The sequence below is a fragment of the Rana temporaria genome, chromosome 8 (genome assembly GCF_905171775.1).
Source record: "Rana temporaria chromosome 8, aRanTem1.1, whole genome shotgun sequence".
NCBI lineage: Eukaryota > Metazoa > Chordata > Amphibia > Anura > Ranidae > Rana > Rana temporaria.
In genome coordinates, this window is record NC_053496.1 from 186,734,057 (window position 1) to 186,758,804 (window position 24,748).

Here is a 24,748-nt window from a genome sequence, read left to right on the forward strand (position 1 = left end):
TTTCCTGCGTGTTACCCACAGTCCTATTGATTTCTATTATTGGGTTGTGTGTTTTTTCTGCATTTTCTGAAAGCGCACTAAAATTCCTACATGCTGCATCTTTGGCGCACTGTCAGAAAATGCAGCAAAAGCCTGGAACCTGATATAGATCAATTCCTGAATTCCTGCCCTCTGTACGTAGCGTACCCCTGACTCCCTACCCTCTGTATGTCGCGTACCCCTGACTCCCTACCCTCTGTACGTAGCGTACCCCTGACTCCCTACCCTCTGTACGTAGCGTACCCCTGACTTCCTACCCTGTGTACATAGCATACCCCTGAATTCCTGCCCTCTGTACGCAGCGTACCCCTGAATTCCTGCCCTCTGTACGCAGCGTACCCCTGAATTCCTGCCCTCTGTACGCAGCGTACCCCTGAGTTCCTGCCCTCTGTACGTAGTGTACCCCTGACTCCCTACCCTCTGTACGTAGCGTACCCCTAACTCCCTACCCTCTGTACGTAGCGTACCCCTAACTCCCTACCCTCTGTATGTAGCGTACCCCTGAATTCCTGCACTCTGTATGTAGCATACCCCTGAATCCCTACCCTCTGTACGTAGCGTACCCCTGACTCCCTACCCTCTGTATGTAGCGTACCCCTGAATTCCTGCACTCTGTATGTAGCATACCCCTGAATCCCTACCCTCTGTACGTAGCGTACCCCTGAATCACTACCCTATGTACGTAGCGTACCCCTGAATTCCTGCACTCTGTATGTAACATACTCCTGAATTCCTGCACTCTATACATAGCATACCCCCGAATCCCTACCCTCTGTACGTAGCATAATCCTGAACTCTGCACTCTGTATGTAGTGTGACCCATATACAACTGGCCCTTTGAGGCCAACCACACTGCTGATGCGGCCCTCGATGAAATTGAGTTTGACACCCCTGGTGTAAGACAATACTCTACAAGCCAGCTGGAGAAGGGGGCTGACCGATGAAGAGTGATTGGTCCAAGAAAAATGGGAGGGAGTTTTGAATGAGTGAGTTGTTGTAAAAGGTGCTTGTTGGCAATTCAGAGGTCTCTATTATCATCGATGCAAGGTTGAGTGAAGAGCTCAGCTGGGGGAAGGCCTCCTGCTTGTAGATTGTGCCTAGCCATGTGATCAAGGCCGAAGCCTTCCTCTCTTTCCCATCCAGAGCTCGGCCATGAGGTTGCACAGCTGTTGAGTGTTGAGTATAATTCCATCTTATTTGCCAGTATATATTAGGTCATAGACACTTTTGTTAGAGTATTGTTTTTTATGCAATAGACATTTTATGTTAAAGCATTGTTTATTATGCTATAGACATTTTCTGTTAGAATCAATATAACTGTTTGACTCAAATGTGTCGGTCTCTAACTAACTTCTAGCTTTAGGCCTAAACACATGCTTGGTCATTTATATACTCGCAAGCAAAGGGCTCATATACAGTAATACAGATGCAATCGTTATACATATATATTATAGGTTACAGTACACATATGATTAGTAGTAATTATTGCAAGTTTATTTCTAATACTTACTCACTAAGCAAAACACAAATACCCGAGGGCTTGAAGGCACATTCCACAAGGGCAATGGCGACCTACTGCAGAGTGTCCTCGGAAACTATTTGCCGAGCAGCGACTTGGTCATGTAGAAACACCTATATATCTCATTACAAGGTGGACTCTGCCCGACTGTCCACGGCAGAGTTTGGACGAGCAATTATTCAGTACAACGCCTCTATTCCATGTAAATAAACTTGACGTTATGCTCAGACCCACCCAGTTTGCAAGTTATTCCCCAGAGGTGTATGCTGCCATGATGTCTCTGAGGATCTTGCAATTCCCCCCCTCAAGGTAACTAGTAAATGGATCCTCTGATCTCCTACCAGATCATTTCTTTATTCATGGACCTTAGTCAGAGAGTGAGGAAACAACGAGAACTGTCTTTTATAGGAGTGACAGCGATGAGGGGATTATAGGACGAGTGTCCCCTCCCCCTCTATCACTCATTACCATCTTCCCAACACAAGAAGTCCTGCACTTCCTTATTTAGTCCATGATTTAGTCATGAATTACAGCGGGGCTGAGCCCCACCAGAGGTCAGAGAGTGAGGATGGGGGGAGGTGCATATATACACTGAGAATACCTGGGCGGGGGCCCTCTCTGGGTTTAATAGCTATGTGGTCCTATCAGGTTGTGGGGGCGGAGCCACAACCCAAAGGTGTATGCTGCCATGGAAGATGCGACAGGAAAGGAAAATTACGGAAAAGGTGAGTATACAATTTTCCATTTTCTTACATGATGAAGATCAGCCATGGAGTATATCTGAGGTGTATTTCTTTCTCACATGTCCAGCAACATTCATATACAAGACATTTCCCGCACTCACTAATCCACCTCGAGGGTTGTGTGGGACCCCTGATGTACAGGAAGACAGGACTTCAGTGATGAACAATTCCCTCACACAGGACAGGAATACGGCTTCTCCCCGTGTGTGATCTTTTATGTTGGGAAAGACTGGACTTCACTGAAAAACATTTCTCGCACTCAGGGCAGGGATACATTTTTTCACCCATGTGCAATCTCTGATGATGTGAAAGACTGGATTTCACTGAAAAACATTTCCCGCACTCAGGGCAGGAAAAAGGCTTCTCCCCCGTGTGAGATCTCTGATGTGTGGAAAGACGGGACTTCACTGAAAAACATTTCCCGCACTCAGAACAGGAAAAAGGCTTCTCCCCCGTGTGCACTCTCTGATGTGTGGTAAGATTGGACTTTGATGAAAAAAAATTCCCGCACTCAGGACAGGAATACGGCTTTTCCCCCGTGTGCGATCTCTGATGTTTGGCAAGATTGGAATTTGATGAAAAACATTTCCCGCACTCAGGACAGGAATACATTTCTTCCCCTGTGTGCGATCTCTGATGTGTGGAAAGACGGGACTTCACTGAAAAACATTTCCCGCACTCAGGACAGGAAAAAGGCTTCTCTCCTGTGTGAGATCTCTGATGTGTGGTAAGATTATACTTCAATAAAAAACATTTCCCGCACTCAGGACAGGATTACGGCTTTTCCCCCGTGTGCAATCTCTGATGTTTGGCAAGAGTGGACTTGTCTAAAAAACATTTCTCGCACTCAGGACAGGAATACTTTTTTTCCCCCGTGTGTAATCTCTGATGAAAGGAAAGATTGGACTTCAATGAAAAACATTTCCCGCACTCAGGACAGGATTATGGCTTCTCTCCTGTGTGCAATCTCTGATGTGTGGTAAGTTGGGCTTTCGATGAAAAACATTTCCCGCACTCAGGACAGGAATACGGCTTTTCCCCTGTGTGAATTCTTTGATGATGGTAAAGATTGGTATTGTTTGAAAAACATTTTCCGCACTCAGGACAGGAATACGGCTTCTCTCCTGTGTGCAATCTCTGATGTGTGGTAAGTTGGGATTTCGATGAAAAACATTTCCCGCACTCAGGACAGGAATACGGCTTTTCCCCTGTGTGAATTCTTCGATGATGGTAAAGATTGGTATTGTTTGAAAAACATTTCCCGCACTCAGGACAGGAATACGGCTTCTCTCCTGTGTGCAATCTCTGATGTGTGGTAAGTTGGGCTTTCGATGAAAAACATTTCCCGCACTCAGGACAGGAATACGGCTTTTCCCCTGTGTGAATTCTTTGATGATGGTAAAGATTGGTATTGTTTGAAAAACATTTCCCGCACTCAGGACAGGAATACGGCTTCTCTCCTGTGTGCAATCTCTGATGTGTGGTAAGTTGGGCTTTCGATGAAAAACATTTCCCGCACTCAGAACAGGAATACGGCTTTTCCCCTGTGTGAATTCTTTGATGATGGGAAAGATTGGTATTGTTTGAAAAACATTTCCCGCACTCAGGACAGGAATACGGCTTTTCCCCTGTGTGAGATCTCTGATGATTTGAAAGAGTGGACCTCTCTGAAAAAAATTTCCCGCACTCAGCACAGGAATGCGGCTTTTCCCCGGTGTGTGATCTCTGATGTATGGCAAGTCTGGAATTAACTGAAAAACATTTCCCGCACTCAGGACAGGAAAAAGGCTTCTCCCCCGTGTGAGATTTCTTATGTGTGGTAAGATTGGACTTCTCTGAAAAACATTTCCCACACTCAGGACAGGAATATGGCTTCTCACCTGTGTGAGATCTTTTATGCAAATTAAGATTGTATGTAGAACGGTAACGCTTCCCGCACTCAGGGCAGGGAAATTTCTTATGTGTTGGAAGGACGGCACCGTCCCGCACAGTCTGAGGTTCCTCAGGATAAGAGGAACACGATGGTCCATCTACACTGTGTGGTGCCGGATGGACATTTGAGGTAGTCGGGTTTTCTCCTGGACTATACTGTGTGATGTCCTCATCTTCTACTTTACAGTCTGGAGACAAAGTGAGACAATCCTCTGAGGTTTTCCTCATCTCCCGTCCATCTACTAAAATAGAAATACAAAGATTATTACTAGACATGAGCTGATTGGTTCCCCTAAACCAGGACTCCGCCCACATCAGGCAGCTTTGTCTCTGAGGATCTTACAATTCCCCTTCAAAGGATGATGGGATTATAGGACGAGGGTCCCCTCCCCCTCTATCACTCATTGTCATCTTCCCAACACAAGAAGTCCTGCACTTCCTTATTTACTCCATGATTTAGTCATGAATAACAGCGAGGCTGAGCCCCACCAGAGGTCAGAGAGTGAGGATGGGGGGAGAACAACCAAGATGAGGACTGGACTGATCCTGAAGACCTCCATCATTGGGTTATTGACTCCTCCCTCATTATAACTTTCTGTCTAAGGTTCCAAAGTTGAAGGATGTTATCACATTATTATCAACATGTAAAAGTCTGTATGTAATGTACAACACAGAGTATATAGTGCAGGGGTCAGGCGTATGTAATATCATTGAGCCCGATGTTCGAGTCAACCCCCCCTCCTGAACCGTACCAGGCCACATACCCTCAACATGGGTCCCCCCAAAGCACCTTGTACCCATGTTGATGGGGACAAGGGCCTCAACCCTTGCCCGGTGGTTGTGGGGGTCAGCGGGGGGGGCACTCATCGTAATCTGGAAGCCCCCTTTAACAAGGGGACCCCCAGATTCCATCCCCCCTTCCCCTATGTGAATGGGTATCGGGTAAATAAGTGTCAAAAAAGTAAAAAACAGGCGACAGTTTTGGACACTTGCCTTATTTTAAAAAGAAAAATGAAAAAAAAAATTCTCGCAATGTAAATGCATCGCCAATCACGGCGTCCAACGGTCCCGAAAAATATTTAAAAAAAAACCCAGCCTCCCCGCGACGGCCGGCTTTTTGCTTTGACAGCTGTTATATAGGCAAGGACGGGGCCACCCAGTGACGTAAATGGGTGACCCCTCCCCACTCTGACATCACAAATTACTCTGCCAGAGATCTTGCAAGACCCGGGCATGGGGCAGAAGACCCAAGGTACATACCCCAGGTGTCTAGGTCAAGCAAACCCTATGGTGAAAATCAACATTTTGCTGCCAGCTGAACCCCAGAATCTCCATAAATCCAGTCTGGAGACATAAATTGTGTCTGCAGCACAGAGAAGGAAGATTATCCGAGAGAAATACAGGAATACAGGACGGGGAACACAGCTCAGGAAAGTGACCAGGGGATTACAGGCTGATATCACCCAGTCCCGGCCCTACTCTGGACCAATCAGTGAGCAGTATGGGTGGAGGAATGGATTTAGTGTTAATGACCCACCTGTGCTGATCTCTGTAGGAGTGTCCTCCTCTATAAATGTCCCCGTTATTCCATCCTCCTCCATAGACTGCTGATCATCCCTCACATACGTCTCTTCTTCTTCTGATTTCACCTCAAATTCTATATCGATTGGATCTCCACTCTAAACCAAGAGAATGAGAGAGAAGATCATCTGTAAGATATAAACTTTATTATTGTGACATCACATGAATAAATCCCCTTGTCTACTCAAGTCCATGTTCTAGATGCTCCATTCCACCAACCTTTAAATAAGGAGGGATGGTGTGACCTTCCTGTGTGGAATCCCGGGAATACAGAGGACGGGGACATCTCTCTGGGGGGTTCCTGGTATTAGGTGGCTCCATCATATCCTTGTGTCCTTCTGAAAACTCCTCCATCACTCCATACCCCTCATCCTCCTCTTTATACTCTTCTTTAATATCAATATTATCATCCCCAAGGTTTCCACTCTGAATATATAATAAAACATTCATTATAATAAACATGTTTGTGTATAAATCATAACTACCAATAATTGTTCCTCATCTACCTGATGATGGTGGGGGATGGTGTGTTCGTCCTCCATCACTCCATCCTCATCATCCTCCTCTTTTATCTCTTCTTTAACCTCAACTTTAGGATCTCTCAGGTTTCCACTCTGAATATAGAATAAAAATGACATCAATGGTAACAATGCAGATAATGTACAGATCCTAATGATACTATCAGTGATTGTTCCTCATCTACCTGATGATGGTGGGGGATGGTGTGACCTTCCTGTGTGGAATCCCGGGAATACAGAGGACGGGGACATCTCTCTGGTGGGTTCCTGGTATTAGGTGGCTCCATCACATCCTTGTGTCCTTCTGAAAACTCCTCCATCACTCCATACTCCTCATCCTCCTCTTTATACTCTTCTTTAATATCAATATTATCATCCCCGAGGTTTCCACTCTGAATATATAATAAAACATTCATTGTAACAAACATGTTTGTGTATAAATCATAACCACCAATAATTGTTCCTCATCTACCTGATGATGGTGGGGGATGGTGTGACCTTCCTGTGTGGAATCCCGGGAATACAGAGGACGGGGACATCTCTCTGGTGGGTTCCCATTACTGGATCCATCTGTAGGAAACACACACACTGACTGAATACATTGTTTCTATGTGTTTATCAGATGATGGGGGATCTAGGTGGAGCCTCCGTACTGCTCTCTCCTTTACAATAAAGTCTCCTCTTACCCGGTGATGTGAGGGGCGGCTGATTGTCCATCATGACGTCCTTCCCGGCACCGCTCACCTCTCCTGTCAGCAGCTCGATGATCTCTCTGGTGACTTCTAGAATCTTCTTTGTATTTCTCTATTCTATCAGGGAGGGAGGTGGAGGCAATGTGATGGTCATGTGATCTCCAGACTTCACAGGAGGAAAACACATTTGAACACAAATTAGTAAAATCAAATGACATTCCCAGAATCATCCTCACCTCACTGGTCAGGTCTCTTTATTTAAACCCCACTTAATGCTGAGGAGCTGTGAGGTCAGTGTGATGTCATAGGATTCTCTGACTCTGATTGGAGGGAAATTGGGAGAAGGAGCTGTGGAGGGCACCCTATGAGGTTTCTGTACACAGAATCATTTCTCCCGGGTGCGTCCCTCCTCTCCTAAACCAAAAGGCTTTGCCAGGACACATCATATTCCTGTGATCTCTGTGTACTCCGGAGACTTTACCGATCACATTTTAGGATGAATAGCTGAGACTTGGACCATTATAGAAAAAATATTTCCGGACACTTGCTACCAATTAAATGTTTCCCTTTTTCTTCTTTTTGAAATATTTTAAAATAAAGATATACATATCCCAATTCCCCCTAAATAAACCACCCATCCCACGCCACTATTAAAAGAACTATAATTTGTTTGTCAGGAGTGTGTTGTGCTCCTGCTCCTCATTCCAGCATCCTGGTTTTGGCTGTGATGCATTCTCTCTGTCTGTCTGTCCACCTGTAAGGTGATTGATGTGGTCAGTCTCTGGGTGGAGACAAAACCTGATTTAAGCCAGCCAAGCCTGCAGTCTCATGCTTGTAATATTTCATTTGTAACACCTGCTTCAAGTTCTCTGTTTGTCTGTCCTGCGCAACTGTTTGGATTCCCTCGTTGATGACCTCAGATTGGATATTGACTACTTTCTGAACTCTGCCTGCCTTCTGACTGCAGACTTGAACCTGACTATTTTAAACTTTACCTGCCTTGTACCTCGACTGCCGTTGAACCACACTTCCTGTCTGCCAACCGCAAGTACCTGTTTGCTGTACTCAGTTCGTTCCTGCCCTGGTGTGGTGGCCAGGCACTATAGCATTGTATATAAGACCTGGGGGCAACTGAGTTCCAGGAGGCCTGCTTTCCTTATGGGAAAGGGGGCTTCTATAGGTGAAGAACACAGAAGCCAGCTATAGCGTATGACCACCTGCGTTAGGAGTAAGCGTGAGATTGTTATTATAGATGTAGGAGTTCTACAATAGATTGATGAGGTGAGAAGGTGATTGGTGGGAAAGGTGACATCTCCAAAATGAAGGAAATGTTTCAGCCCTGTAATTGAGGGAACGTTTTGACCCTGAAGGGGTTGATCTAGGTCTCCACACTATATATGTGTGTATCATCATCTGCTGGAGATAAAAGACGTCACAGTGACTATGGAGGAAGAGGACGGACATGACGGGGGGTAGGGGTGCAACGGATCAAAAAACTCACGGTTCGGATCGTTCCTCGGATCAGGAGTCACGGATCGGATAATTTTTCGGATCGGCAAAAAAAAAAAAAAATCTCCCCCACTGTAATATCCACATGTCCCCCCCCCCCACCCCACCCACCAACTATAGTACCCCCTCAGTGCAGACACCCCCCCTCCTCTCAGTACAGTGACCCCCTCCTCAGTACAGTGACCCCCCCCTCCTCACAGTGATCCCCCCTCCTCACAGTGACCCCCCCCTCCGTACAGTGATCCCCCCCTCCGTACAGTGATCCCCCTCCTCAGTACAGTGACCCCCCCTCCTCAGTACAGTGACCCCTCCTCAGTACAGTGACCCCCTCCTCAGTACAGTGACCCCCTCCTCAGTACAGTGACCCCCCCCTCCTCAGTACAGTGACCCCCCCTCAGTACAGTGACCCCCCCTCCTCATTACAGTGACCCCTCAGTACAGTTACCCCCCCTCAGTACAGTGACCCCCCCTCAGCTAGTACCGACAGGCACTCCCCGAGCGGTGTGTCCGAGTGCGGGCTCCTCCTCTGTGGGTGTAAACAGAGGAGGGCCGCCACCGGGTGTACCAAGATGGGCGCGGCTCCGGAGCTAGGCCGAAGCCGCGGCCTTTCCTAATGTTACGGCGGCGGCTCCGGAGCTAGGCCGAAGCCGCGGCCTTTCCTAGCGTTATGGTCGCGGCTCCAGAGGTAGGCCGAAGCCGCGGCCATAACATTAGGAAAGGCTGCGGCTTCGGCCTAGCTCCGGAGCCGCCGCCGCAACATTAGGAAAGGCCGCGGCTTCGGCCTAGCTCCGGAGCCGTGGCAATCCGCGGATCACAGTGTGATCCGATCCGAAGGGGGTGACCCGTTCGGATCACGGATCAACTGTGATCCGTTGCACCCCTAACGGGGGGTTACTGGATGTAAATAGAAAATAAGATATTATTACCTCCTCAGCTGCCACTTCCAGCAATGTCTTCTCTCTACTGCCTCCCGACTCACCTCTCACCCGGTTCTTCCTGTCTGTAACTGACATCACTTCCTGTCTTCCATAGAGACTTTTTGTCTCTATGGTAGCTGTGAAAAGATCACCACCTTGTGGAGCTCAGAGGAACTGCAGCCCTGAGAAACGTCTTGTAGTGTGAACATGGACGTGAGCTGTGTGTGCAGCAGTGCTGGGACAAGGTCATCCAGTGCCCAGGGCAAAGATGGCAAACAGCGCACCCCCCCCCCCCCCCCCCACAATCGGACAATTAGTGGTGTAAGGTCTGTAATGTTTGTGGCATCCATTATAATAGTACTTAGTGTTACACTGCAGCAACCAGAGAGTAGTGGGCGCACACATGTGGGTAAGTGGTTGGTGGCGTTAAGGTGGAAAAGAAGTTCATTTATAAAAATGTTTTGCACCAAACCACGCCGTTTGGTTTGTTGTGTGTGAAAATGTGTGCGTTAGCAGATGTGAGGGTGACTTTAACAACGGCACTGCTACATGTCTACCCGAGGACTGTGCGCTTCTGTGTTTGTCAGGAAAACCACCATTTTGTGCATGATTCTGACATGCAAGCGTGTGCTGTGGTTTGGCCACAGTGTGATTGTATGTGTGTGTAGCGCCTGGTTACTTCTAAGAACCGGTGCTAATTTAAATTTAGAGGGGGTCAGAGAGTTAGTTACCTCTGACTAGGGGTGCAACGAATCAAAAAACTCACGGTTCGGATCGTTCCTCGGATCAGGAGTCACGGATCAGATCATTTTTCGGATCGGCAAATAAAAAAAAAAATTCTCCCCCACTGTAATATACACATCTCCCCCCCCCCCCCCCCACTGTAATATACACACCTCCCCCCCACTGTAATATACACATCTCCCCCCCCAACTGTTCACCTCCCCCCACCAACTATAGTACCCCCTCGGTGCAAACACCCCCCCTCCTCTAGGGGCAAGAGACCCCCCCCTCCTCTAGGGGCAAGAGACCCCCCCTCCTCTAGGGGCAAGAGACCCCCCCCCTCCTCTCGGGGCAAGAGACCCCCCTCGGGCAGTACAGACACTCCCAGCGTGTGCTTCTTCTCGAGTGCGGGCTCCTCCTTTGTGGGTGTAAACAGAGGAGGGCCGCCGCCGCATGTACCAAGATGGCCGCTGCTCCGGAGCTAGGCCGAAGCCGCAGCCTTTCCTAGCGTTATGGCCGCGGCTCCGGAGGTAGGCCGAAGCCGCGGCCATAACGTTAGGAAAGACCGCGGCTTCGGCCTAGCTCCGGAGCCGCGGACATAACATTAGGAAAGGCCGCGGCTTCGGCCTAGCTCCGGAGCCGCGGATCACAGTGTGTTCCGATCCGAAGGGGGTGACCCATTCGGATCACGGATCAACTGTGATCCGTTGCACCCCTACCTATGACCAGGCTGATTTGTTTGAATTTGGGTCTCTGTCTCAGCTTGCCTGTGCTGTGGGCTCATTCTGTCACTTCTGGGGTGCTGATCCCACCCCAGGATGACAGGTGGCAGCAGTGGAGTCGAGGTTTGGGTGCTTTTCGCCCAGCAGCCTATCAGGAGGGGTTTTCCTCGCTGTGCATGCTGGGGGAGGGTATTTATGAGAGAGACGCCATTGGTCTGGGTTCTTCTTCCAGTGTGGCACCCACCTTTAGGGTGTCCACATCACGGCACCCCGGCGAAATGGCCTTCCAGGCCGGGTTGCGCGTGCCATGCAGTGTTCCTGGTTCCGGGACCACGTTGGTCTGGAACATTGGAGCTGTGGCTGGGCCCCAGTGATCGACTGGGTCCCCCATCCTGAGAAGATCCCAAGCGTTGTTCCTTTGAAGAAGCTGTTCGGCGGGGAGTCCACCTGAGGAGAGCCAAGAGAGGCTGGCGATTCAATAGGGTCTCGACAATCCCCCGGGGATCAAGGTAACCGGGTCCTGAAAGGCTGGACGTTGGTCACCTATCAGTCGGTAACCTAGTTGCAAACTACCTGAAGGAGATCCAGGAGCAAAGTCTGTCAAGGAGGATTATCTCCGCTATCTCAATCCTAAGGAGGGTCTTTGACAGAGACTTTTTGTAAAAAAAATGGGTAAAAAATGCGCAACCAACATAAAAAACAAAACAAAGTGTCCTGTTATGAAGTGAAAAAATGTATACAAATAGATGTAACATTTAGTACATCCCACGGGTGAACAGTGCAAGTGATATTATACAGGGAAAGTGTCCACTGCAGATGATGTTGGTTAGGTGTAATCACAAGATAAAAATTCATCCATATGATTTTCAGCCGTTGATATACATTCAGACAGAGATGCCGCTTACCAGATCCGATGGATCTCTATTACGGAGGTCTTATAGGCTCATATAAAACAGGGGTCACTCAGAGGGATCCTCGCTGGCTAAGCACTGGTGTACTGGCGTATCTGTCTTCCTTCAAGCTTCCCGGGGCTATGATGGATCCTATTCCAGGCAATCTCAGCTTCCAATGGAATGGCGTGGTATACGGGTATGTTAGAGGAAGAGCAAAAAAGGCTTCATGGTGCGGTATGATTTGGGTAATCCAAAAAAAACCTTTATTGATAAAGCAGGTTTACTGACATCAAGTTAAAAGCTTATTTCAGCAGAACAGTTTTAAAAAACAGGATAAGAACTTCCAGCAGCGGCTCCGGCCGATCAGCTGGGGCGTGGTGACGTCAGGTAATCATTGCTGATACAGCTTTCCTCCACGACTTCTGCGTTAACCCCGACTTTTCTTCTGGGTTCCAAATCTTCAGCCTCCTGATTGTCCGGGACGAGAAGATGGAAACTAGAAGTGACGCGATGGCGAATATTGATTCACTGAAAGCCAAATTGGGGTAGGTTGGGGAAGGTTTCCCTGAGCATCGTAATTTGGTGTTTGGCAATTTCCACCATTGGCCACGTCTGTAAAATATCTAATCCCCGTGTTTGCCGATACTCTGATACTGGATACCAGTAGATGGAGCCAATGACCATAGGAAATCACTGAAATAAAATATGACCAATACCGGTCACGACTGGGGGGATGCGCGTCACATTTGTTCTGGAATTTTATTGATAGGCAACTCCTATCCTCATATTGATTGGCGGTTCCAAATAAATAACTACTGCAGGAGGGAACAGACACAGAAGATACACTCCGCCTCTTCCCAAATAACTGTTGTGTTTTATTATGACACAATGGAAGGTTTTTATACACATGATTACGTAGCGATCACATTAATATTACTTTTATGGTAACAAGGGGCGTGACATAGGCGGGGCGAATTCTAATCAGGACTGGAAAGAATGCAAACATGGAATGAAAACTTTATTAGTGCCGTGTGCAATACATACAACATAGAATACAATTCTATACAGAACTTACACATTTCCTTTACACATTCATTCTACAAAGTTTATAGAAACAGACCTGTAAGTGTTTGTGAAATCTTCCCCCACAAAATGTACTCAGCCAATGTCTTACTTTATTTTATATATTTGTTTATTATTGGCTTGAATCACAGAGATGCTATTTACAGACCGTATATACATAATTTAATATGGCTCGCCCTATAGGGGCTGACTATGTTTTTATTTTGTATACTAGCCCTACATATATTTAATGAATCATTCTCTGATAACTATATGACATGATTTTGAGGATCTATGGCTCTATTGCGTTGCCCTTTACCTTTGGCCTGTATGTATCTTTTGTACTTGCCTTTCTTGCTTTGCTTTGTTTTTGCCTTATTTTGTTTTGATTGTATTCTGCCTTGTTTTGTTTTGCTTTGCCATATCCCGCTCTATGAATTAATAACTGGAGAGTGTTAAAATCTTAAAAATATTTACTATTGTGGATATCACCTCTATTAATCTTCTCTCAGATAAGACAATGTAAAAATGAACCCCCTTGGATGTCTAGCTGAGAGAAATCAGCAGTATATTCTAATATATCTCTTTACAGTTAATTACACGTTTTATTGTCTATGATTTATTATTGTTTACTAAATTTTTTTCTTTTTCCGTTTTTTGAGCTCTGAACTATTCCATCCATTATGTGGAGGGTCCCTTGATGCGAGGGGAGGTCGGACTCTGCACAACCTTGGTGTGGCCAATCACAGGTCCCAACACAGGGGGCGCGCTCTCTCTGACGCCTCCCGTTCCCATCATTAACAACAGATGGGACGCGCGCGCACATCCAGCCAATCCCTCATCTCTGGCTGGTTGGAGACTGCTAGTACATGTCTTCTCCCTATGCGCTCCGGCTTACGTCATCATGCTGGAGCGCATCGGTTGCGCGCGCAATTGTTTTGGGACACGTGGACCGGAGGTGATGCCAGGGGTCAGTCTTGACTCTTTTCACCTCCGGCGGAGATGCTGCTTTTAAGGTCAGCGCTGACGTTATGTATGTCAGACGCTGACCTGGATGGCTTGAGGGAGGACATCACACCACATGCGGGACGCTGCTTCACCCAGCCTTATGTTGTCACTATTCAACTAAGGTAATTACTTTCTGGTCTATCTTTCTAAGACTTAGTGCTTTATGCAGACTATTTTGCCATATGCACCAATTTAATTCATCTACTGTTCTGTCTATTTGTAGAATTGGAAACAAAATATATACCATTGCCCTTGGATTATTTTGGCAGCATTATCTTTAACCATAATACCACTGGGATAATATACCTTCCTAGGACAACAGCATATATCATTATATGCTCCATGTCATTAACCACTTGCCCACCAGGTAAATTCTGGCACTTCTCTCCTTCATGTGAAAATCACAATTTTTTTGCTAGAAAATTTATCAGAACCCCCAAACATTATATATTTTTTTTAGCAGACATCCTAGGGAATAAAATGGCAGTCATTGCAATACTTTTTGTCACACCGTATTTGCGCAGCGGTCTTACAAGCGCACTTTTTTTGGATAAAAATCACTTTTTTGAATTAAAAAATAAGACAACAATACATTTTGCCCAATTTTTTTATATATTGTGAAAGATAATGTTACGCCGAGTAAAATGATACCCAACATGTCACGCTTAAAAATTGCGCCCGCTCGTGGCATGGTGTCAAACTTTTACCCTTAAAAATCTCGATAGGCGACGTTTAAAAAATTCTACAGGTTGCATTTTTTGAGTTGCAGAGTAGGTCTAGGGCTAGAATTATTGCTCTCGCTCTAACGATCGCGGCGATACCTCACTTGTGTGGTTTGAATACCGTTTTCATATGCGGGCGCTACTCGCGTATGCGTTTACTTCTGCGCGCGAGCTCGTCGGGACGGGGCGCTTTAAAAAATTTTTTTTTGGTTTTCTTATTTATTTTTATTTAGTTTTATAATTTTTTACACTGAAAAAAATAAAATAAAAAAAATTGATCACTTTTATTCCTATTACAAGGAATGTAAACATCCCTTGTAATAGAAAAAAAGCATGACAGGTCCTCTTAAATATGAGATCTGGGGTCAAAAAGACCTCACATCTCATAATTAGACTTAAATGCAAAAAAATAAATAAAAAAAAAAAAGTCATTTTTTCAAATGACAAAAAAAAAAAATGTTTCTTTAAGACGCTGGGCGGGACTGACGTTTTGACGTCACTTCCGCCCAGCAGAGCTATGAGGACGGGTGAAGGAGATTTCTCCTTCAGTCCCGTCCCCGCTCAGCTGCCGGACACATCGGATCCCCTCCGCCGCTACCGACGGCTCCGGTAAGCGGCGGAGAGCGCGGGAGAGCGGCGGGAGGGGGGGGGGGCCCCTCTCCCGCCACCGATAACGGCGATCTCGCGGCGAATCCGCCGCGGAGACCGCCGTTATCGTGTACACCACCGCCCCCTGCAAAGATGAATATCTCGGTTGTGGCAGCAGCTGCTGCCGTTATCGAGATATTCAACTTTAAAAAGGAGGACGTCTTTTTGACATGGGGCGGTGGTCAAGAGGTTAATTATCTAAGGTAAACTCTCTTCCTTCTCTATATTTTTTTTTTAAATAGACGGGTGCTGCATTGTAATGTAATAGCCACCGGCACTGAGTTCATGTTTGTTAAATTGAACCCTTTGATATACATATATGCATACATATTCTTTATTTCACTTATTTATAGAACTTATTATAAATCCAGTATGAACTTCATTGGACTTTATTGGTAGCATTAACCCAATATCCAAACTTAACTGCTATCGAGGTAATATTCTCTAAATATACTTTTTACACTTTATCTATACCCATTTAATACATAGATATTTACTCTGTCTATGTCCATTTAATACATAGATACTTACTCTGTCTAAAAATATATGTATATATAGATACCTCTTCAATCTTTTTATCATTTTTTCATTATTTCTTTAATTTTGTGTCCTCTTCCTTAGGAGAGAAATAGATACAACGTACAGATACCTGTATCTCTTCCTCTTTAACTGTGGTGAACCCTTCACACACATCTCATTGTCCGCACCTGCTCAAATCAAGTGGATCTGGCTTCCACTGATTGAAAGTGTAGTAGTCAAAATCTCCTGTTCGCATCAGGTTCGCCTTCGCTATTTTCTAGGCAGCTCTCTTTGTTCTGCCGGGTTCTTAGAGCTTTTTTAACGTAATTGGTAAGCGCATTATATTCTTTTTTTATATGTACATGTGTTGAACACTTATTTACAAAGTTTAAAGACATTCAATCGATTATACCTGTATTAATGATGAACTTCTATGTCATACACAGACCACTACATGTAATTAAGGAACAGAAGTATTATGCAAGCCCTGATGAAGCACATCTAGTGCGAAACTAGTTGGCAAAATCGCATCTGCTTTTCTTCTAATAATAACCCTTTCTTCCTTTTTTGTGTAAATCATGTAAATCTGGTCGTGATCATGTATATTTCATTATGCTAATTCATTTTATGAAATGTGAAATTCTATATTTATATAATTAAATTATTTTTGATACTACTAAAAACCTTGTGTTTTGTGCGCCTACCTTCGATACCAAGAGCAACACACCTCACTTAAAAATCCCTATATTCGGAGAGGAATTGTCTTTCTTCCCCTTATATAAGCCAACTTTTTTATTTTCTACAATTTTGATGGGATTGTGAGTGACTGTTGCTCGAGAGGAAGTCATTCATTCACCTACATACTTGTTTCTCTGTACTCAGCCAATGAGAGGCAATGACTCCATTTTTATTTTTCTCCTGCTTTCAATGGCCAACACGGAACAACACTTCATCCATGTCTTTGGTGATCTCTGATCTCCTTATCAACAGTTTCCTGTCGCATCTTCAAGGCAGCATACACTTTTGGGTTGTGGCTCCGCCTCCACAACCCGATCGGACCGCATAGCTATTAAACCCAGAGAGGGCCCCCCCGCCCAGGTATTCTCCTTTTTTTCCTCACCTGATCAGGACTGGAATCGTGAGGTATCCCTTACCGTTTGTCCCCCCAGCAAGGTTCAGCTTCTCCTGGGTGGAAGTCCTTCCTGTACAGCCTCTTAATGAGCTATATGGTTGGAGCCCCATTCTGGTGGTCTGGGGGGGGGGGGGAATATTTCAGCCTCTCCTGGGTGGAAGTCCTTCCTGTACAGCCTCTAAATAAGCTATATGGTTGGAGCCCCATTCTGGTGGTCTGGGGAGGCATATTTCAGCCTCTCCTGGGTGGAAGTCCTTCCTGTACACTCTCTAAATGAGCTATATGGTTGGAGCCCCATTCTGGTGGTCTGGGGAGGCATATTTCAGCCTCTCCTGGGTGGAAGTCCTTCCTGTACACTCTCTAAATGAGCTATATGGTTGGAGCCCCATTCTGGTGGTCTGGGGAGGGGGGGGGATATTTCAGCCTCTCCTGGGTGGAAGTCCTTCCTGTACAGCCTCTAAATAAGCTATATGGTTGGAGCCCCATTCTGGTGGTCTGGGGAGGCATATTTCAGCCTCTCCTGGGTGGAAGTCCTTCCTGTACAGCCTCTAAATGAGCTATATGGTTGGAGCCCCATTCTGGTGGCTTGGGGGGGGTGGGGCATATTTCAGCCTCTCCTGGGTGGAAGTCCTTTCTGTACAGCCTCTAAATGAGCTATATGGTTGGAGCCCTATTCTGGTGGTGCAGGCTTCTCAAAGAAAGCTTTAAACAAGCTTTGACGTAAGTGACAGTGTTTCCTTTTGATTTTACTTCCTTTCTCTGTGTTATGGGTGTTTGCCATTACCAAGATGGCTGCAGCAGTGCAAGTACACTGAGCTTGAGAGGCAGGAAGTGATGCGGCCTCTGGCCCGGATTCACAAAGGAGTTACGACGGTGTATCTCCAGATATGCTGTCGTAACTCTGAGTGCGGGCCGTCGCAACTCAGCACCTGATTCATAGAATCAGATACGCCTCACAGTTGCCTAGATACGAGCGGCGTAAGTCTCCTACGCCGTCGTATCTTAGGGTGCATATTTCCGCGTTGAATATGCTAATTAGCTAGATATGCCGATTCACGAACGTACGTGCCCCCCTGCGTATCAAGATACGTCGTTTATGTAAGACATACGCCGGTGTAAAGTTACCCCTCATAAAGCAGGGGTAAGTCATGTTAGGTATGGACGTCGGAAACGTACGAACAGCGTCGTATTTTACGTCGTTTGCGTAAGTCATCCGTGAATGGGGCTGTGCGTAAGTTACGTTCACGTCGACTAAGCATTGAGCGGGCGTAATCTACTTTGAAAATTCGACGTGATACTGAGCATGCGCGCGCATGCGCCATTCGTTCGAAACGTCATTTACGTGGGGTCATGATTAGTTTGCATTAAACACGCCCACCTCTTCCTCATTTGATTTAGGCGCGCTTACGCCGGCACATTTACGCTACGCCGCCGTAACTTTAGACGCAAGTGCTTTGTGAATACTGCACTTGCCTCTCTAAGTTGCGGCGGCGTAGCGTAAATACGATACGCTACGCCCGCTTAAATTTACGCCGCCCTACGTGAATCTGGGCCTCTGTGTTTCCTGGCTAGAGTTTTCCAGCATGGTGATCTGATCATGCTCAGGTTGATATCATCACTAATGGAAAATGTGAGTTCTAAATGGTTTCACTGCATTTTTGGCAACAAATGGTGGAGATCTCTACTCATGCATGCCGGATGATTATGTGGTCATTGTTACAGGTATGTTTTCACCTTTTATGGCATTTACCTGGGTTTTTCTTATGTCCGTCTCAGTGTTGCTCTAGGATCATTGTGCTCTTTATGGCATTCACCTGAACTCTTCCTATCTCCTTCTCAATGCTCGCTCTGGGATCACTGTGTTGGGCTCAGTTTCCACTAGTGCGACTCGTCGCTGCAAAATCGCAGGCCGTACCCCATGATTTCCAATGAGTAACGTTCATATCTGTGTTCATAGACCTCAAGAATACACATGCATTGCTCCAAGTTGCATCAAATTTGCAGCAAATCATGCGACCTTCAGGTCGCAATAGTGGAGACTTAGCGTTATGCTGTTTTTCATTTCAGTATGCTGCTTTGCTCTGTTTCTAGGGAAACGCTGTCCAGTCAGACCACCCATTGCTTTAAGGTATAGGGATTAGGTAAGTAGTGAAGATTGAGAAAAAGAGAGCCAATATCTATAATCCTGTAAGGACCACAAGATAAAGGGAGCATTCTGACGGTCAAGACAAGTTACCATCTGTTAAATCTGATTTGGGGGTCTTAATCAAGACATTCAGATGAGATAGTAGATCCAGGTGATAAGATAAGTAGGTGCTTTAATTATACAAACATTGCAATGGAGAAATACAACACAGATCTCGGCTACTATAAGCGAGTAAAAGTGAAAGTGTTTCTGAGCTTACAACTACAGGGTGTACAATTTATACGTATGAATATTCATAAGATATGGGTGTGTATAAAGGGTATTCTAGGCGTGATCGTATAGTTTTAGTCCAATAAAAGTCTGTGGGCTAGATTGAGCAAGAATTTACGCCGGCGTATCTATAGATATGCCGCATAAATTCAAAGCTGCGCTGGCGTATCTTCTTTCTGTATTCAGAAAGCAAGATACACCAAAATTAGGCTAAGATCCGACTGGCGTAAGTCTCTTACGCCGTCGTATCTTAGGGTGCATATTTACGCTGGCCGCTAGGTGGCGCTTCCGTCGTTTTCGGCGTAGAATATGAAAATGACCTAGATACGCCGATTCACAAACGTACGTGCGCCCGGCGGAATTTTTTTTACGTCGTTTGCGTAAGGCTTTTTCCGGCGTAACGTTGCTCCTGCTTCTATGAGGCGTACGCAAGGTTAAGTATGGACGTCATTCCCGCGTCAAATTTTTTATTTTTTTACGTTGTTTGCGTAAGTCGTTTGCGAATAGGGCTGGACGTAATTTACGTTCACGTCGAAAGCAATGACGATTTGCGGCGGAATTTTGAGCATGCGCACTGGGATCCTTTCGTAAAAAACTTAAAATATGCGGGGTCAACAATAATTTAAATAAAACACGCCCACATCATCCCCATTTGAACTAGGCGGGCTTACGCCGGCCTACACATACGTTACGCCGCCATAACTTAGGGCGCAAGTTCTTTATTAATATTGGACTTGCGCCCTAATTTACGGCGGCGTAACGTATCAGAGATACGTTACGCCCGCACTAAATTACGCAGGGCTATCTGAATCTAGCCCAATGTCTTTTTGGTAGCAAGGGAACAGTTAAATGGGTGGTTACATCATGTGACTGGCAAAAACTAAATGATCGGGTTGAAAAAAACGTTTTTTCTAGAGCCTGAAAACTTTGGTTTTTTTTACAACCCGAAAAAATTATCGTGTGTACGCAGCATAAGGCTCTTGTCTTGAAAGCACGGCGGAAGTCCCTTTTAGGGGCGCACTAATCCAGCGGGTGCCTGTGTGAAGCTTCACGCACATACTTGAATGGAAAAGCTTCAGGATCAGTGGGCCATATCGGCTATATTGGTGTAACACTGGTGGAAGTTTAAGGGAGGTTCACCTTTCTGGTACAATCATTTTTATTGGAAAAGTATAACAACATGAGAAATTCACCCATGCAGGGGCATAACAATCGTATAACTTTGAGAGGTGGAAAGTTCACCTTTCAATCTCTTTCAGTCAGCCAGGCTACCAGCGTTGATGGAAAAGTAAAACATTCTGGTCCAGTTTTTAGTTCAATATGTCTTTATTAATGTTTTCAATAGAGGAAACAAGATACACATTTGGTACAACTCGTCAGAAGTTCCGACTGGAGCAAGTGGAACCCACAAAGAAGAAAGCAGTATAAATGAAACATAGTCAGTCTTAGCAAATGAACAGTATAAAGATAAGACATTGAATGTATCAAACATTTTGAACTCCAGGCGGGGGGAATCAGGGAAGGGGAAAGGAGAGGGGGGGGGCACCAGCTAGGTAAGCATACTTGCTGTGTCATAGCATGGAAATGGGAGGAGGTCGTGTTTTAAGTAGAGCATTAAGCAATTACAGAGCATTTGGAATGTGTGAGCCAGGATGACCATTTATATAGAAACTTTTCCATGTTCATGTTCTTTCTAGCAACTAGTCTCTCCATTTCACACTGGAGGTTCAAATCTGTGATTGTATTAGAGATGGACGGGGAGTCAGAGGTTTTCCAGAGTTTGGTGATGTTCTGTTTTGCTGCAAGTAGTAGGTGTACTATTACCTGGTCCAGTTTTTAGCTGTTACTAAAAAAAAAAAAAAAAAACACGAGAAATCGTGAAGGTTCTAGTTACCCAGCGGAGATGAGGATTCGGCTCCCCTCTGTTCCCAACAACAAAAAAATATATAAATAAAAAAAATAATAATAATAAAAAAAATCAGGTAATCTGTGCCCAGTTAAAAAAAAGAAAAAAGCAAAGGAAGTTGGAGTCGTGCAAGATGGAAAACCTCCAATCAATTACATTATTCATAAACCTGGGATACTGGATGCTCTGTAGGCTTATTAGACACCTACTTATCCCAATTTATCCTCAATTCCTCTACCAGTTTGAGTCCCTCCTTATCCCCTCCCCGGGAGGTGATCCCTTCGGACGCCAGCAAGGAGGGCTGGGGAGCACACTACCAGCACAAAGCCATTGGCCATTCGAGACACATGAGGTGGTGGTACCAAACATCCTCCTGGCCTTCAGTCTTCTGAAGGGGAAAGAAGTCCTGTTGAAGATGGACAACAGGGTGGCAGTCGCCTATATCCACAGGCAAGGTGGCGCAGGAAGTTCGCCCAGTCTTCGAGTGGGCGCAACCTCTCGTGGCTAAGGGCGATGTATGTCTCAGGAGCCTAGAACTAACTGGCGGGCATGCTAAGCAGAAGCTTTGTTTCCAACAACGAATGGACTCTGAGCCACCAAGCATTCTCCCTCATAACCATACTTGGTCCATGCCGGATATAGATTTAGCAGCAACAGCAGACAACGCGAAGTGCCAGAGGTATCTGACAAGAACCCCTTGCCCATTAGCGGTGGGGACGGACTGCCTACAGCACGACTGGAACCTTCGTCTGGGTTACATCTTTCCCCAGACACCTCTCATACCAATATTTCTTCTCAGGCTCAAGAGGTCAGCATTTACAATTATAGCAGTCCTTCCTTTTTGGCCGAGGCGGCCATGGTTCACAACTCTCCTTCAGCTGAATACAGCAATGCCATTACCGCTTCCACCAGCAGCGGATCTACTCTCTCAGGGGCAACTTCTTGATCCATCCCCGGAAAGAATGCACCTGACAGCCTGGAGATTGAAAGGGCTAGGTTTCTAGACCAAGGTTGCTCTCAAAAAGTGGCAGAGACTCTTCTTCAAGCCAGAAGGTACACCTACAAGAGAATCTAGGAGAAGTTTCTCTCAGTCGCACAGCAACAAGCCTGGAACCCGTCATCTCCAACAGTTGCTCAAATCCTTCAGTTTCTCCAGTTGGGCTTAGATAAAGGCCTTGGGTGAAGTACCCTGAAAGTCCACATATCGGCCTCATCTGCCATGACAGGAGTCAAATGGGCACAAAAGCCTCTCATCATCCAGTTCCAGAGGGCCTGCCTAAAGATAAGGCCACCAGAAAGCCTTCCTTCCCGACCTGGGATCTTTTGGTTGTACTAGAAGGTCTGTCCCATGAACCATCCGTTGGAAAACATCTCATTGTGGGACCCAACGCTCAAGGTCACCTTCCTAATAGCGATAACATCGGCCAAGAGAGTATCCGAGATGCAAGCTCTATTGGCGAAGGAGCCAAACCTAATCGTCTACCCAAAGTAGTCTTAAGACCATCTGATCGCTTCATTCCGAAGGTTTCATCCTCCTTCCACTTCAATCAGGAGATTAACGTTCCTGCTCTCTCCACAGAACAAGAGAAACCACATCCCCTGGATGTGAGAACTAACATCCTGGTATACCTCTAGACAACCAACGACCTTAGGAAGTCTGAAAACGTCCTGGTTATCCCACACAGCTTTAGGAGAGGGCAAGCGGCAACCTCTCGCACCATCGCAGCATGGTTGGTGAAGACTATCAAAAAGGCTTACTCACTGAGCAAAACACAAATTCCCCGAGGGCTTGAAGGCACATTCCACAAGGGCAATGGCGACCTCCTGGGCGGCCTACTGCAGAGTGTCCTCGGAAACTATTTGTCGAGCAGCGACTTGGTCATGTAGAAACACCTATCTATCTCATTACAAGGTGGACTCTGCCCGACTGTCCACGGCAGAGTTTGGACGAGCAATTATTCAGTACAACGCCTCTATTCCATGTAAATAAACTTGACGTTATGCTCAGACCCACCCAGTTTGCAAGTTTTTCCCCAAAGGTGTATGCTGCCATGATGTCTCTGAGGATCTTGCAATTCCCCCCCTCAAGGTAACTAGTAAATGGATCCTCTGATCTCCTACCAGATAATTTCTTTATTCATGGACCTTAGTCAGAGAGTGAGGAAACAACGAGAACTGTCTTTTATAGGAGTGACAGTGATGAGGGGATTATAGGACGAGTGTTCCCACCCCCTCTATCACTCATTGACATCTTCCCAACACAAGAAGTCCTGCACTTCCTTATTAAGTCCATGATTTAGTCATGAATAACAGCAGGGCTGAGCCCCACCAGAGGTCAGAGAGTGAGGATGAGGTGAGGTGTATATATACACTGAGAATACCTGGGCGGGGGCCCTCTCTGGGTTAAATAGCTATGCGGTCCTATCAGGTTGTGGAGGCGGAGCCACAACCCAAAGGTGTATGCTGCCATGGAAGATGCGACAGGAAAGGAAAATTACGGAAAAAATGAGTATACAATTTTTTTCTTACATGATGAAGATCAGCCATGGAGTATATCTGAGGTGTATTTCTTTCTGACATGTCCAGCAACATTCATATACAAGACATTTCCCGCACTCACTAATACACCTCAAGGGTTGTGTGGGACTCCTGATGTACAGGAAGACAGGACTTCAGTGAGGAACATTTCCCTCACTCAGGACAGGAAAGTGCCGTCTTTGTGTGCAATTTCTGATGTTTGGAAAGAAGAGACTTCCGTGAAAAACATTTCCCGCACTCAGGACAGGAATACGGCTTCTCTCCTGTGTGAGATCTCTGATGTGTGGTAAGATTGGACTTCAATGAAAAACATTTCCAGCACTCAGGACAGGAATACATTTTTTCCCCCGTGTGAGATCTCTGATGAAAGGAAAGACTGGACTTCACTGAAAAACATTTCCCACACTCGGGACAGGAAAAAGGCTTCTCTCCTGTGTGAGATCTCTGATGTGTGGTAAGATTGGACTTCATTGAAAAACATTTCCCGCACTCAGGACAGGAATACGACTTTTCCCCTGTGTGAATTCTTTTATGATAGGAAAGATTGGAATTGTTTGAAAAACATTTCCCGCACTCAGGACAGGAATACGGCTTTTCCCCCCTGTGCAGTCTCTGATGATTTGAAAGAGAGGACTTCGCTGAAAAACATTTCCCGCACCCAGCACAGGAAAAAGGCTTCTCTCCTGTGTGAGATCTTTTATGCAAATTAAGATTGTATGTAGAACGGAAACGCTTCCCGCACTCAGGGCAGGGAAATCTCTTATGTGTTGGAAGGACGGCACCGTCCCGCACAGTCTGAGGTTCCTCAGGATAAGAGGAATACGATGGTCCGGCACCGTCCCACACAGTCTGAGGTTCCTCAGGATAAGAGGAATACGATGGTCCGGCACTGTCCCTCACAGTCTGAGGTTCCTCAGGATAAGAGGAATACGATGGTCCGGCACCGTCCCGCACAGTCTGAGGTTCCTCAGGATAAGAGGAATACAATGGTCCGGCACCGTCCCGCACA

General features: G+C 46.0%; 1 pseudogene; it reads right to left on the bottom strand.

Annotated features, from left to right (window-relative positions):
- Positions 1 to 2,426: 2,426 nt before the first annotated feature.
- Positions 2,427 to 24,540, bottom strand: LOC120909716 (annotated as a pseudogene).
- Positions 24,541 to 24,748: the final 208 nt, after the last annotated feature.